Consider the following 12,224-nt stretch of genomic DNA (forward strand, 5'->3'; position numbering starts at 1 on the left):
ATTTAACTCCAAGATGAACTTCAGCCACATAGAGTCATAGAGATGTACAGCGTGGAAACAGATCCTTCGGTCCAACTTGTCCATGCCGACCAGCTATCCTAACCTAATCTAGCCCTGCTTGCCACCCACCGGCCCATATCCCTACAAATCCTTCCTACTCATATACCCATCCAGATGCCTTTTAAATGTTGCAATTGTACTAGCCTCCATCACTTCCTCTGGAAGCTCATTTCATACACATACCACCCTCTGAGTGAAAAAGTTGTCTCTTTCATATCTTTCCCCTCTACCCCTAAACCTATGCCTTCTAGTTCTGGGCTCCTCCACCCAAGGGAAAATACTTTGTCTATTTACTCTATCTATGCTCCTCGTGATTTTATTACACAGCCCCCTAAGGTGCACCTGATATTGTCCTGGCCTGTTTATGAAACCCTTATCCATGCTTTTGTCACCTCTAGTCTTGACTATTACATGGCATCTCATGTTTCACCCTCCATAAACCTGTGACTATCATTTCCCATTCATCTACCACCTTGTGCTCATTGACTCTAGGTCAAGCAACACCTTGAGTTTAAAATTCTCATCTTTGTTTTCAAATTTTCCATCACCTCAACAGTCTTCCCTATCGCTGTAATCACCTCCAGCACCACAATCCACTGAGATATTTATATTCGTCTAATTCTGGCCTCCAAATTTAATTGTTTTGCCATTCAATAGCTGTACCTGAACCATTCAATAGCTGTGCCTTCAGGTGCCTATACCCTAAGATCTAGAATTACCTCCCTGTCTGTTGCTCTGATATTTTTACCCTTTTAAGAATCTCTTTAAGAACCTGCGTCTTTGACTCAAGTTTTGGTCATCTGTTCAAACGTGTGGCTTGTTGTCAAATTTTGTAACCCATCTATTCTGCTCCTTTAGATTTTCTAACTTTAATAAAAGTGATAGAGGAATATACGTTGTTACTGGACAATCTGATGACCTTCACAAATTTGGAAGAAAATGGTCTTTGGTGGACTTTTCTCTGTATGAGGGTGAAGTAATATTTCTGTCCATTGCACAGAGCTTAGCTGACACTTTAATCTAGGATTGCCAGTTCCAGTTGGCCATATTCCTGGAGGTTTCATCATATGATCTCCCACCTCCCACGGCATTTTATAATTAAACAGCCTCTTTGTTTTCTCAACTGTTTTGATAAACCTATAAACAATTAAACAGCTTGAAAAGGAAATTTTAGGCACTCAAGGGAAATAAACTTGCAGCCGAACAGAGCAGAGAATAGGAAGAGAGTCGATGAGCTTAATGGACATCTGTGTGATTATACTTCTAACGTGTAAACATTATCTCAAGGGGGTTGGAATATAAAAGCACTGTTGTGCTACTGAGACTTTATAAAGCTCTGGTTAGGCCCCATTTGGAGTACTGTGTCCAGTTTTGGTCCCCACACCTCAGGAAGGACATACTGGCACTGGAGCGTGTCCAGCGGAGATTCACATGGATGATCCCTGGAATAGTAGGTCTAACATACGAGGAACGGCTGAGGATCCTGGGATTGTATTCATTGGAGTTTAGAAGATTAAGGGGAGATCTAATAGAAACTTACAAGATAATACATGGCTTGGAAAGGGTGGATGCTAGGAAATTGTTTCCGTTAGGTGAGGGGACTAGGACCCGTGGACACAGCCTTAGAATTAGAGGGGGTAAATTCAGAACAGAAATGCGGAGACATTTCTTCAGCCAGAGAGTGGTGGGCCTGTGGAATTCATTGCCACAGAGTGCAGTGGAGGCTGGGACGCTAAATGTCTTCAAGGCAGAAATTGATAAATTCTTGATGTCACAAGGAATTAAGGGCTACGGGGAGAATGCGGGTAAGTGGAGTTGAAATGCCCATCAGCCGTGATTGAATGGTGGAGTGGACTCGATGGGCCGAAAGGCCTTACTTCTGCTCCTATGTCTTATGGTCTTATGGTCTAAAGAATAACATCTTGACTTGGGGCTTCCACCTGGTTGTGCTGGTTTCTTTCAAGCAAGCTAGGATCATGGAAAGGATCATGGAATTTCAATTGCAAATTTCAATTGGTCCAAGAGATGGATGGCGCCCACCCATGAAAATGATCACCTCTCCAATTGAATTAATCACTATGGCAAGGTTCTACTGACAGCATCAATGTAAAGGCCCCTCACAGAGGCTTATCAAATTAAAATGTTTTTGTTTCAGCAGACAGATATTAATATGCATCATTTTAAAAGCTTAGAAATATTATATTAAAAACTAATTTACTACAATTGTCCACTGTACATTCATTAATAGTCATTCTGTACACTTTTGAAGTCATTGTTGATAATATTAAACACAAGATGGAAGACTCTCTGAATAGAATAAACTAAAAGCACAATGCTGTGGATGCTAGAGTTCTGAAATAAGAACAAAAAGTGCTGGAGAAATGCAGCAGGTCTGACTGCTTCTATGGAGAAAAAAAAAGTTAATGTTTTCAGGTCAATATAACTCATTAAAGACTGTCATTTTCTAGCTCTCTTCAGTTCCAAAGAATGGTCATAGCATCAGATTTGAAACAGTAACTATGTTTTTTCTGTCCACAGATGAGTTTCTCTAGCACTTTGCGTTTTCTTTTAATCTCTGAATGAAGTGCTTACTTTTGGTCTTAAATTTACTTTCAGGTGCATTACCAAAGCTGCACCTGATTACCAGTTAACCATGTCAAAGAATGTTTTTAATGCAAAAAGCATGCTGGTTGGTTGATGGACTGAATGTGAAATCTTCTGAATAAGTTTAAACATAAACTTGAGCAAAGGAAAACCCTTCCGAAACCTAACACAATCTTAAGCTCAATTTGTTGATGAATTATTGGTGAAATTCAAATCCCAGCAGCTGGTCATCTTTTTAGTGCAGCTGTGATATTTTTCCAGGGATTGCTGAAAGCAGTGACCAGGAAATAAACTTGAATTCCTCATAACCCTAAGGCAATCCTTGGCATTGACCTGAAACCTAGTTGCTCGTGAGAGAAATATTACTTTCTTATCCAATTTTTTTGACAGTACCCTGCATGCAAAACTGTTTAATAAAGTGTGAGCAATGTGTCCATAAAAGGTTGCAGTCTGCTCTTTTGGAGTGGCAGGAATGGGTCATTTGCCAGAATCATTCACCCTGACATGATCTCAAACTCACTTTATTAGAGCAGGCTGGAAGGGATTGCTTGAACGGCCAGTAAGGCATTTGGCAAGATTTTCAGCAGTGGGAGTCTGTCATAGAGGAATGGGACACTGCAGCACCAAAGGATGAAACTAATATGGAATGAGAATATTCCTCCCACAAAGGCCACATCTTAATGGGTGGCATGATGGCTCAGTGGTTAGCACTGCTGCCTCACAGCACCAGGGACCTGGGTTTAATTCCACCCTTGGGTGACTGTGTAGAGCTTGCACATTCTGCCCGTGTCTGTGTGGGTTTCCCCCAGGTGCTCTGGTTTCCTCCCACAATCCAAAGATGTGCAGGTCAGGTGAATTGGCCAAGCTAAATTGCCCATGGTATTCAGGTATCTGTGGGTTAGGTGCATTAGTCAGGGGTAAATGTAGAGTAATGGGGTCTGGGTGGGTTAATCTTTGAAGGGTCGGTGTGGACTTGTTGGGCCAAATGGCTTTTTTTCCATGCTGTAGGGATTCTGTAGGGATTCCAATAATGGAGACCAAATTGGAGCTGGAGGAGATATCAATCATTCCATTTCCCTCCATTTACAGAATTCTGGATCTTACTGACTACACAGGCCTGCTACCTGAAAGACCGTCTAAATTCAATATCTATCTGAATAGTTAGAAAAAATGGCCACTTTTGTCCAGAGATCTTAAGGAAATGAATTTGTGAACTCAGTACAGAAGGTTTACAGGAGACTATTTGTCCATATTTGAAATAGGATGAAAGAGCTTTGCTTTGTAGAGGGAGATAAGTGGTTTACCAGGAAGCTCTCTGTATTAGAGGGTATGAGCTCTAAGGAGAGGCTAGAAAAACTCAGGTTGATTCCTCTGGTGTGGTGGAGACTGAAGGGAGACTTGACAGAAGTCTATAAAATTTATGAGATGCATGGATATGGTTGATGGTCAGAATCTTTTTCCCAGAGTTGAAATGTCTAATGCTAGGGAGTATGCATTTCAGCTGAGAGGGGGAAAACTCAAAGGAGATATGAGGGGTAAGTTTGTTTTTATGGAGAGTGGTAGGAGTCTGGAACATCTGCCGGGAGTGGTAGTGAAGGCAGAAATGATAGGGGCATCTAAGGCATTTTTAGATGAACACATGGATATGGACGAAAGACAGGCAGAAGGGATTAGTTTCATTGGCCATCACATTCAGCACGACATCGTGGGCTGAGGGGTCCATTCCTGTGCTCTACTGTTCTATGTGCTTTCTGCTTCTGTGGTGAGGATACTGCTTGAGAGAACTGGTGCAAGGTAATGTTGACGTACTGGAAGCATTGTTGCTTTCCCCCTTGTTTTTCTTTGTAATCTTGAGGGAATAATCCCAAGGCTTTACTCATTATATTTGCTTTTAAGGGGTAACTAAATTGGAAATCACTTACGATGCTGCAGCTGCTTTACAATGAACTTTATTTCCAGTGGTAAAAGTATTCCAATGCTCTGAGCCATCCAAAAGAGCTTCATTGGCAATATTCAAGAAGAGTCAATACTTTAATGATTCCATTTATAAAGGATAGAACACCCTTCATATAGTACTCTTCACAACCTCAGGATGTCCCAAATTACTTTTGAAAGGTGGCCGTTGTTGTAATGATGGAAACAGCAGCCAATTTACAAACAAACTCATTTAAACAGCCATCAGCAGATGATCTGTTTTATTTTCTGATCTTGATTGAAGCTGATGAATGTTTAGCCAGGACACCGTAGAGGTTTCCTCTCCTCCTCTTCAAAATAGTGACTTTGGGGCCTTTCACATCCACCAAAGAGAGTACGCAGGCTGATTAGATTGACAGCTTCTCTGCAACTCAGCACCTGCAACAGTGTAGCACTTCCTCAGTATTGATTTTTTTTGTACTTAAGATTGTGCAATGCTACTTGGACCGATCACCTTCTGACTCCAGTAAAGGTGCTACTCTCAGAGCAATGACAGACACTGTGCTCACTGTTTGGGAATGACTGGTTTGTTTTAACATGCAAGTTACTCACAAACATTGCTTGGTGTTTGCTTGAAAGCCTGTGTAAAATTCAGTATCAAACCTGTTAATCTCGTTCTTCTATTCTGGAAAGGAAGGTGAGTCATAATACCAGGAGTCATACCATGATGCTGACTGACTTCATCTGTAATCTGATGTGGCTTTCTTTGCCAGAAACTAACATTGTGTTATTTTATTGAGAGAGAGGAACCTTTTACCTTCTGTTTGCCTTCTGCATCTCAAATAAAAGAAGGAAGCGTATGTCACATATAGACTCAGGGATTGAATGAATCCCTAGAAGAGTGTAAGGGCAGTAGGAGTATATTCAAGAGGGAAATCAGGAGGGCAAAAAGCTGGCATGACATAGCTTTGACAAGAAGTGTTAAGGAGAATCCAAAGAATTTCTACAAATACATTAAGGACAAAAGAGTAACTAAGGAGAGAATAGGTCTCCTTAAACATTAATGGGTCAGGCAGCATCCGAGGAGCAGGAGAGTCAACGTTTCGGGCAAAAGCCCTTCATCAGGAATCTCCAGCATCTGCAGTCCTCACTTTTGTCTCCTTAAATATCAGCAAGGCCATCTATGTGTGAAACTCCAGGAGATGGGGGAGATATTAAACAAGAATTTTGTATCAATGTTTACTGTGGAGAAGGATATGGAAGATAGAAAACTCAGGGAAATAAATAGCAACATCATGAAAAATGTCCAAATTGCAGAGGAGAAAGGGCTGGGGCATCTTAAAACATGTAAAGATGGATAAATCCCTGGGATCTGATCAAGTGTACCCCAGAACTTTGTGGGGAGCTAGGGAAGTGATTGCAGGACTTTTTCCTGAAACATCGACTCTCCTGCTCCTCGGATGCTGCCTAACCAGATGTGCTTTTCCAGCACCACGCTCTGAACTCTAATCTCCAGCATCTGCAGTCCTCACTTTCACCTAATTGATTGCAGGGCCCCTTGCTGAGATATTTGTTTCATTGATAGCCACAGGTGAGGTGCTGGAAGACTGGAGGTTGGCAAACATGGTGTCATTATTTAAGAAAGGTGGTAAGGAAAAGCCAGGGAACTATAGACTGGTGAATGTGATGTCATTGGTGGGCAAGTTGTTGGAGGGGCACGATTTACATATATTTGGAAAGGCAAGGACTAATTGTGGAAAGTCAACATGGCTTTGTGCATGGGAAATCATATTTCACTAACTTAACTGAGTATTGTTTTGAAGAAGTGACAAAGAAGATTGATAAAAGTAGAGCGGTGACCTTGTCTATATGGACACTTCAGTAAGGTATTTGACAAGGTTCTGCATGATCGACTGGATAGCAAGGTAAATCATATGAAATCCAGGGAGAGCTAGCTATTTGGATACAAAATTGGCTCAAAGTTAGGAGTTTTGAATTGAATTTTGAATTGAATTTATTGTCATGTGAACTGAGACACTGAGAAAAGCTTTGTCCTGGGAGCAATACAGGCAGGTCAGAGTTAAGTAGCATAGATAAGTAAATAATACGTAAACAGCAGCAAAAACAAACAAAAACAGGTGTAGGCGAATGCTAAGAGTTTGAGAGTCCATTCAATATTCTAACAACAGTAGGGTAGAAACTGTTACGAAACTGGCTGGGGCGTGTATTCAGGCTTCTGTACCTTCTCCCCGATGGTAGACGTTGTAGAAAAACATTGCCAAGGTGTGGTGGATCTTTGAGAATGCTGGTAGTTGAATTCTATAGATGGGAGGTTGGCCTTTGTGATTGTCCAGGCCGAGTTCACCACTCTGTGTAACTGTCTCCGATCTTGAATGGTACAGTTGCTGTACCAGATAGTGGTACATCCAGATAGAATGCTCTTGATGGTGCACCTATAAAAGTTGGCAAGGATACTTGCTGTCATGCCAAATTTCCTCAGCTGCCTGAGGAAGAAGAGATGTTGTTGGGCCTTTGTAACAAGTGCGTCCATATGAAGAGTCCAAGAAAGCTTGTTGTGGATGACCACTCCCAGGAGCTTGACACTCTCCACTCGTTCCACCTCTGTGCTGTTAATGTGTAGGGGAGCATGAGTAACATTCCGTCGAAAGTCATTAATGAGTTCCTTGGTTTTGCCGGCATTGAGAGCTAGGTTGTTCTCAATTTTTCCGGGTCTTCCACCTCTCTTCTGTAGTCTGTTTCGTCGCCATCAGAGATTCGACCAACTATAGTGGTGTCATCAGCAAACTTGTAAATGGCATTAGTCTGGTATTTGGTGATGTAGTCATAGGTATACAGTGAGTGCAGTAGGGGGTTTAGTATGCCCCCTGGGGTGTCCAGTGTTGAGTGTTAGTGAGGATGAAATATTGTCCCCAATCTTCATTGATTGTTACCTTTGGTCAGGAAACTGAGGATTCGGTTGCAGAGAGTGGAGCTTAGTTCAAGATCACTAAGTTTAGTAATCAGTCTCGAGGGGATAACAGTGACTACAGTTCAGCCTTCAACAATGAGTAGGATTCTTATGTAGCTGTTCTTGGTGTCAAGATGTTTTATGGCAGAGTGAAGGGCAAGTGTTATGGCATCTGACATGGATGTGTTGGTCTGATAGGCAAATTGGAGTTGGTCAAGATTAGTGGGGAGACTGAAGTTGATTAATGCCATGACCAGCCTTTCAAAGCGTTTCATGACTACCGAAGTTAGGGTCACTGGGTGGGAGTCATTGAGACATGCTGCATGAGCCTTCTTAGGCAGAGGGATGATGTTGGCCCTCTTGAAACAGGCAGGGACAGTAGCCTCCTGCAGGGAGATGTTGAAGATGTCTGAGAAGGCCTCTGCAGGTTGATCTGCGCATGCCCTGAGTGCACGGCCTGGTACTCTGTCTGGTGCCATCATTTTCTTTGGATTCACATGAATGAAAACTGATCTGACCTCTAATGCAGTAACTGTTTGGATACTTAGAGGGTGGTGTTGGAGGATTGTTTTTTAGATGGAGGCCTGTGACCAGCAGTGTGTCGCAAGGATCTGTGCTGAGTCCACTGCTTTTTGTCATTTATGTAAATGATTTCAATGTGAATATAGGAGGTATGGTTAGTAAGATTGCTAATGACACCAAAATTGATGGTGTGGTGCACAGCAAATAAGGTTACTTCAGAGTACAGCAGGCACTTGATCAGATGGGCCATTTGGTCAAGAAGTGGCAGATGGAGTTTAATTTAAAGAATGGTTGAGAGCTGACATTCACAGAGGTTAATAAATCATGAGGGGTATGGATAGGGTTAATGGTATGACTGGAATTCAAGACTGGGGGCACATTTTTAAGGTGAGAGGAGAAAGATTTTTAAAAAGACATATGGCGCAAATATTTCTACAGAGGGAGTTTTGCATCAGGATTGAGCTTCCTCAGGAAGTGGTGGATGTGGGCACAAATACAACATTTAAAAGACAAGGTTTGTGTTAAGATTTGTAGCTTGGATGCAGGTTGCTGTGGTTGTGGGTATGTTCGAGCTGTGAAGTTGATTTGTAGGCTTTGTCTCCCTTGTATGGTGACATCTTCAGTGCTTTGGAGATTCCTGTGAAGCGCTGTGGTACTGAGTCTTCTGGAATTTAAGACAGTTGCATAACTTGATGAATAGGAAAGGTTTGGAAGGATATGGGCCGGGAGCAGGCAGGTGGGACTAGTTTAGTTTGGGATTATGGACTGCTTTCTTCCTGTATGATTATACGAGAAGTGCTGCATTTTAGTAATCGTGGCAGGACTTATATACTTCATGGTATGGTTCAGGGGAGTGTAGCCAAACAAAGAGACCTAGAGATGCGCTTCATACTTTCTTGAAAGTGGAGCTGCAGGTAGACAGGGTTGTGAAGAAGGTGTTTGGTGTGTTTGCCTTTATTGGTCCGTGCATTCAGTGTAGGAGTTGGGATGTCATGTTACGGCTGTACTGGACATTGTGTAGGCCACTTTTGGGATACTGCATTCAGTTCTGGTCTCCCTGCTAATAAAAGATGTTGTGATACTTTAAAGGCTGCACAAAAGATTTACAAGTATATTGCCAGGTTTGGAAGGTTTGACCTATAGTGAGAGGCTGAACAAGCTGGGTTATTTTCCCTGGAGTGTCTGAGGTTGAGGGGTGACCTTATAGAAGTTTATAAAATCATGAGGGGTATGGATAAGGTAAATAGCCAAGGTCTTTTCCCCATGGTAAGAGAGGAGAAAGTGAGGTCTGCAGATGCTGGAGATCAAAGTTGAAACTTTATTGCTGGAACAGCACAGCAGGTCAGGCAGCAACAGGAGATTCGACGTTTCGGGCACAGGCCCTTCTTCAGGAATGAGCAGAGAGTGTTCAGCAGGAGAAGATAAAAGGTAGGGAGGAGGGACTTGGAGCTGGGATGCTTTTTTGCCATTATTATGGCAATAATGTTTTTTTCAAATTTAAAAAAAAGTTATGATATTTCAGCTACTTTAATCCCATGTGTATCACTGATGATTTGTATTTACTCTGTGGAAATTTTAATTGAGTAGAAGATTTTACTGCATTTTACTTTCTGATTTGCTGTTTGAGAATACTTCAGTGTAATTGGCTGCCAACTCCCTGCGGTGATATCACTGTTACTGTATGCCTAGTGTTTGTCTTGATCTTGCACATATCAAGAAAGGGAAACTTCATGCCTCAGAGATCACTAGATAGCAGAAAATCCCTTTAATACTTCAAAGTACTCTTTTGGTATGATCCTAGATATTGAATATTGTTAGATATTATTACTGGAGCGAATCATAGATTTACATTTAAATAGTTCCCATTTCTGTCTTTGTTCACTCCTTTCCTCAGCAATATTTTGTGTTTGATTTTGTCTACTTTCTGTGGTTTTATTTACCCTAATGAAGAAGAGCATATCTTCTCAACATCACAACTATTGATCTCACCCTGCTTGGCTGTTGTATGGAACCCCCTACGTGTTAACCCCTTAAAGCCAAATACATAACAATATTGTCAAATTTGATGGAATTTTAATGCATTTACTTTAGGGGAAATTTGGCATGTTAATATGCTGCAGTTTTTCTTATCTGCGATGTTTTGTGTTATGTTGCTGAAAATATTACTGATGAAATACTTAGCAGTTGTAGTAAAATCATGCGTATACTTAGGATGAAGAAGATTATGAGTACCACATATGCTTGGTCCAGTTCTTGTTGGATTCATTTGGATATCAAAGTTGAAACTTTATTGCTGGAACAGCACAGCAGGTCAGGCAGCATCCAGGGAACAGGAGATTCGACGTTTCGGGCACAGGCCCTTCTTCAGGAATGAGCAGAGAGTGTTCAGCAGGAGAAGATAAAAGGTAGGGAGGAGGGACTTGGAGGAGGGGAGTTGGAAGTGGAGGAGATGCGGTGGAGGGCACCGTCGACCACGTCGCCTTCCTGACCTGCAGTCTTCTTGTTGACCTCTCCGCCTCCATCCTACTCCGACCTATCACCCTCACCTTGACCTCTTTCCACCTATCACATTTCCAACTCCCCTCCTCCAAGTCCCTCCTCCCTACCTTTTATCTTCTCCTGCTGAACACTCTCTGCTCATTCCTGAAGAAGGGCCTGTGCCCGAAACGTCGAATCTCCTGTTCCCTGGATGCTGCCTGACCTGCTGTGCTGTTCCAGCAATAAAGTTTCAACCCATGGTAAGAGAGTCCAACAGGTTTAAGGTGAGAAGGGAAAGACTTAAGAGATCTAAGACAACGTTTTCACGCAGAGGTAGGGTGTGTATGAAAAGAGCTGCCAGAGGAAATAGTGAAGCCTGATACAATTATAACATTTAAAAGGCATCTGGATGGGCATGTGAATAGGAAGGGTTTAGAGGGATGTGAGCCAAATGCTGGCAAATGATCCGAGATTAACTTAGGATATGTGGTCGACATGGACGAGTTGGGCTGAAGGGTCTGTTCGCCTGCTGTAAATTCCTATGACTCTGTAATTGTGAAGATGTATTTTCAAAGTTGACTTTGGAAGATGTGTTCCAATTAGCCATTAGGATCACCACAGGCTCCAAGGGCTGAATGGCTGCCTACGCCTAATTCTTATTAACCACTAAAATAGAACTTCCTGGGCCATTGTCCTGAACCATTGTACAGAAATATCCACCCCACAGCTGAATCACATTTCTGACAACGATCTTTTATGCTGTCAATGGTCATTGTGATAAATTTAGTTTTTCTTTCTCATAATGGTTAAGTGAAACGTTCCCCAAGTATTCAGGTTGTTGGTGAGTCCAATAGCTTTGATTCAGTCTACAGAGTTTACTAAACCATCCATGCAATCCTACATTCTTCATGCCAGATAGATCATTTGCCAATTTGCCTTGTGTTGTGTAATACAACAAAGACCATGTTTATTGTCAACACTGCTGCTGGGTGGCAGAGCATCTGCACATGTGCACAAGCAAAGCATAACAGTGGCATGGGAATGCTAAGCAACAGGATGACAACTGCCTGGAACATAGATGGGTACTGTCCATATAGACACCAGAAGGGCAGAGACAGACTTCTGAGCATCAGCTCCCTGTCACTGAAATCAACGGACATTTTGCTATCTGCTTCCTTTCCATCCAGCTTGCAATTCACAAGGACTTGCACCCTCCAAAGCAACAGCTCACAGTTCATCATTCTAGCAAATTTGTTGTGGAAAGGCCAAGTGCATTATTAAACAATATTTCAATCAGAAATCCACAACACTGAAATCAGAATTTTAAAAATTATGAAAATAAAGCATTGAGTGCAGCTCAGTTTCCTGTTGTCAGGAGGGAATTATTGACATGACACCTTTTCTAGTCATTAGGGTTTTGCAATTAAATGCCAGTGCTCAAAATATTTCATTGTAACTGTGTTCTTCACAGGAAATACACATTTGGAAGTTCCACTGATCTTTGATATAAGGCTTTGGGAAATGCAGGGTTGAAACTTTATTGCTGGAACAGCACAGCAGGTCAGGCAGCATCCAGGGAACAGGAGATTCGACGTTTCGGGCACAGGCCCTTCTTCAGGAATGAGCAGAGAGTGTTCAGCAGGAGAAGATAAAAGGTAGGGAGGAGGGACATGGAGGA

At 42.1% G+C, this 12,224-nt stretch overlaps 1 protein-coding gene across 3 annotated transcripts in view; it reads left to right on the forward strand.

The window, feature by feature from the left end:
- Positions 1–12,224, forward strand: part of tbc1d2 (TBC1 domain family, member 2) — a 79,230-nt gene that overhangs the window by 12,197 nt on the left and 54,809 nt on the right. The gene's annotated exons all lie outside the window — the stretch shown is intronic.

The sequence above is a fragment of the Chiloscyllium plagiosum genome, chromosome 2, assembly GCF_004010195.1.
Source record: "Chiloscyllium plagiosum isolate BGI_BamShark_2017 chromosome 2, ASM401019v2, whole genome shotgun sequence".
In the NCBI taxonomy this organism is placed as follows: Eukaryota; Metazoa; Chordata; class Chondrichthyes; order Orectolobiformes; family Hemiscylliidae; genus Chiloscyllium; species Chiloscyllium plagiosum.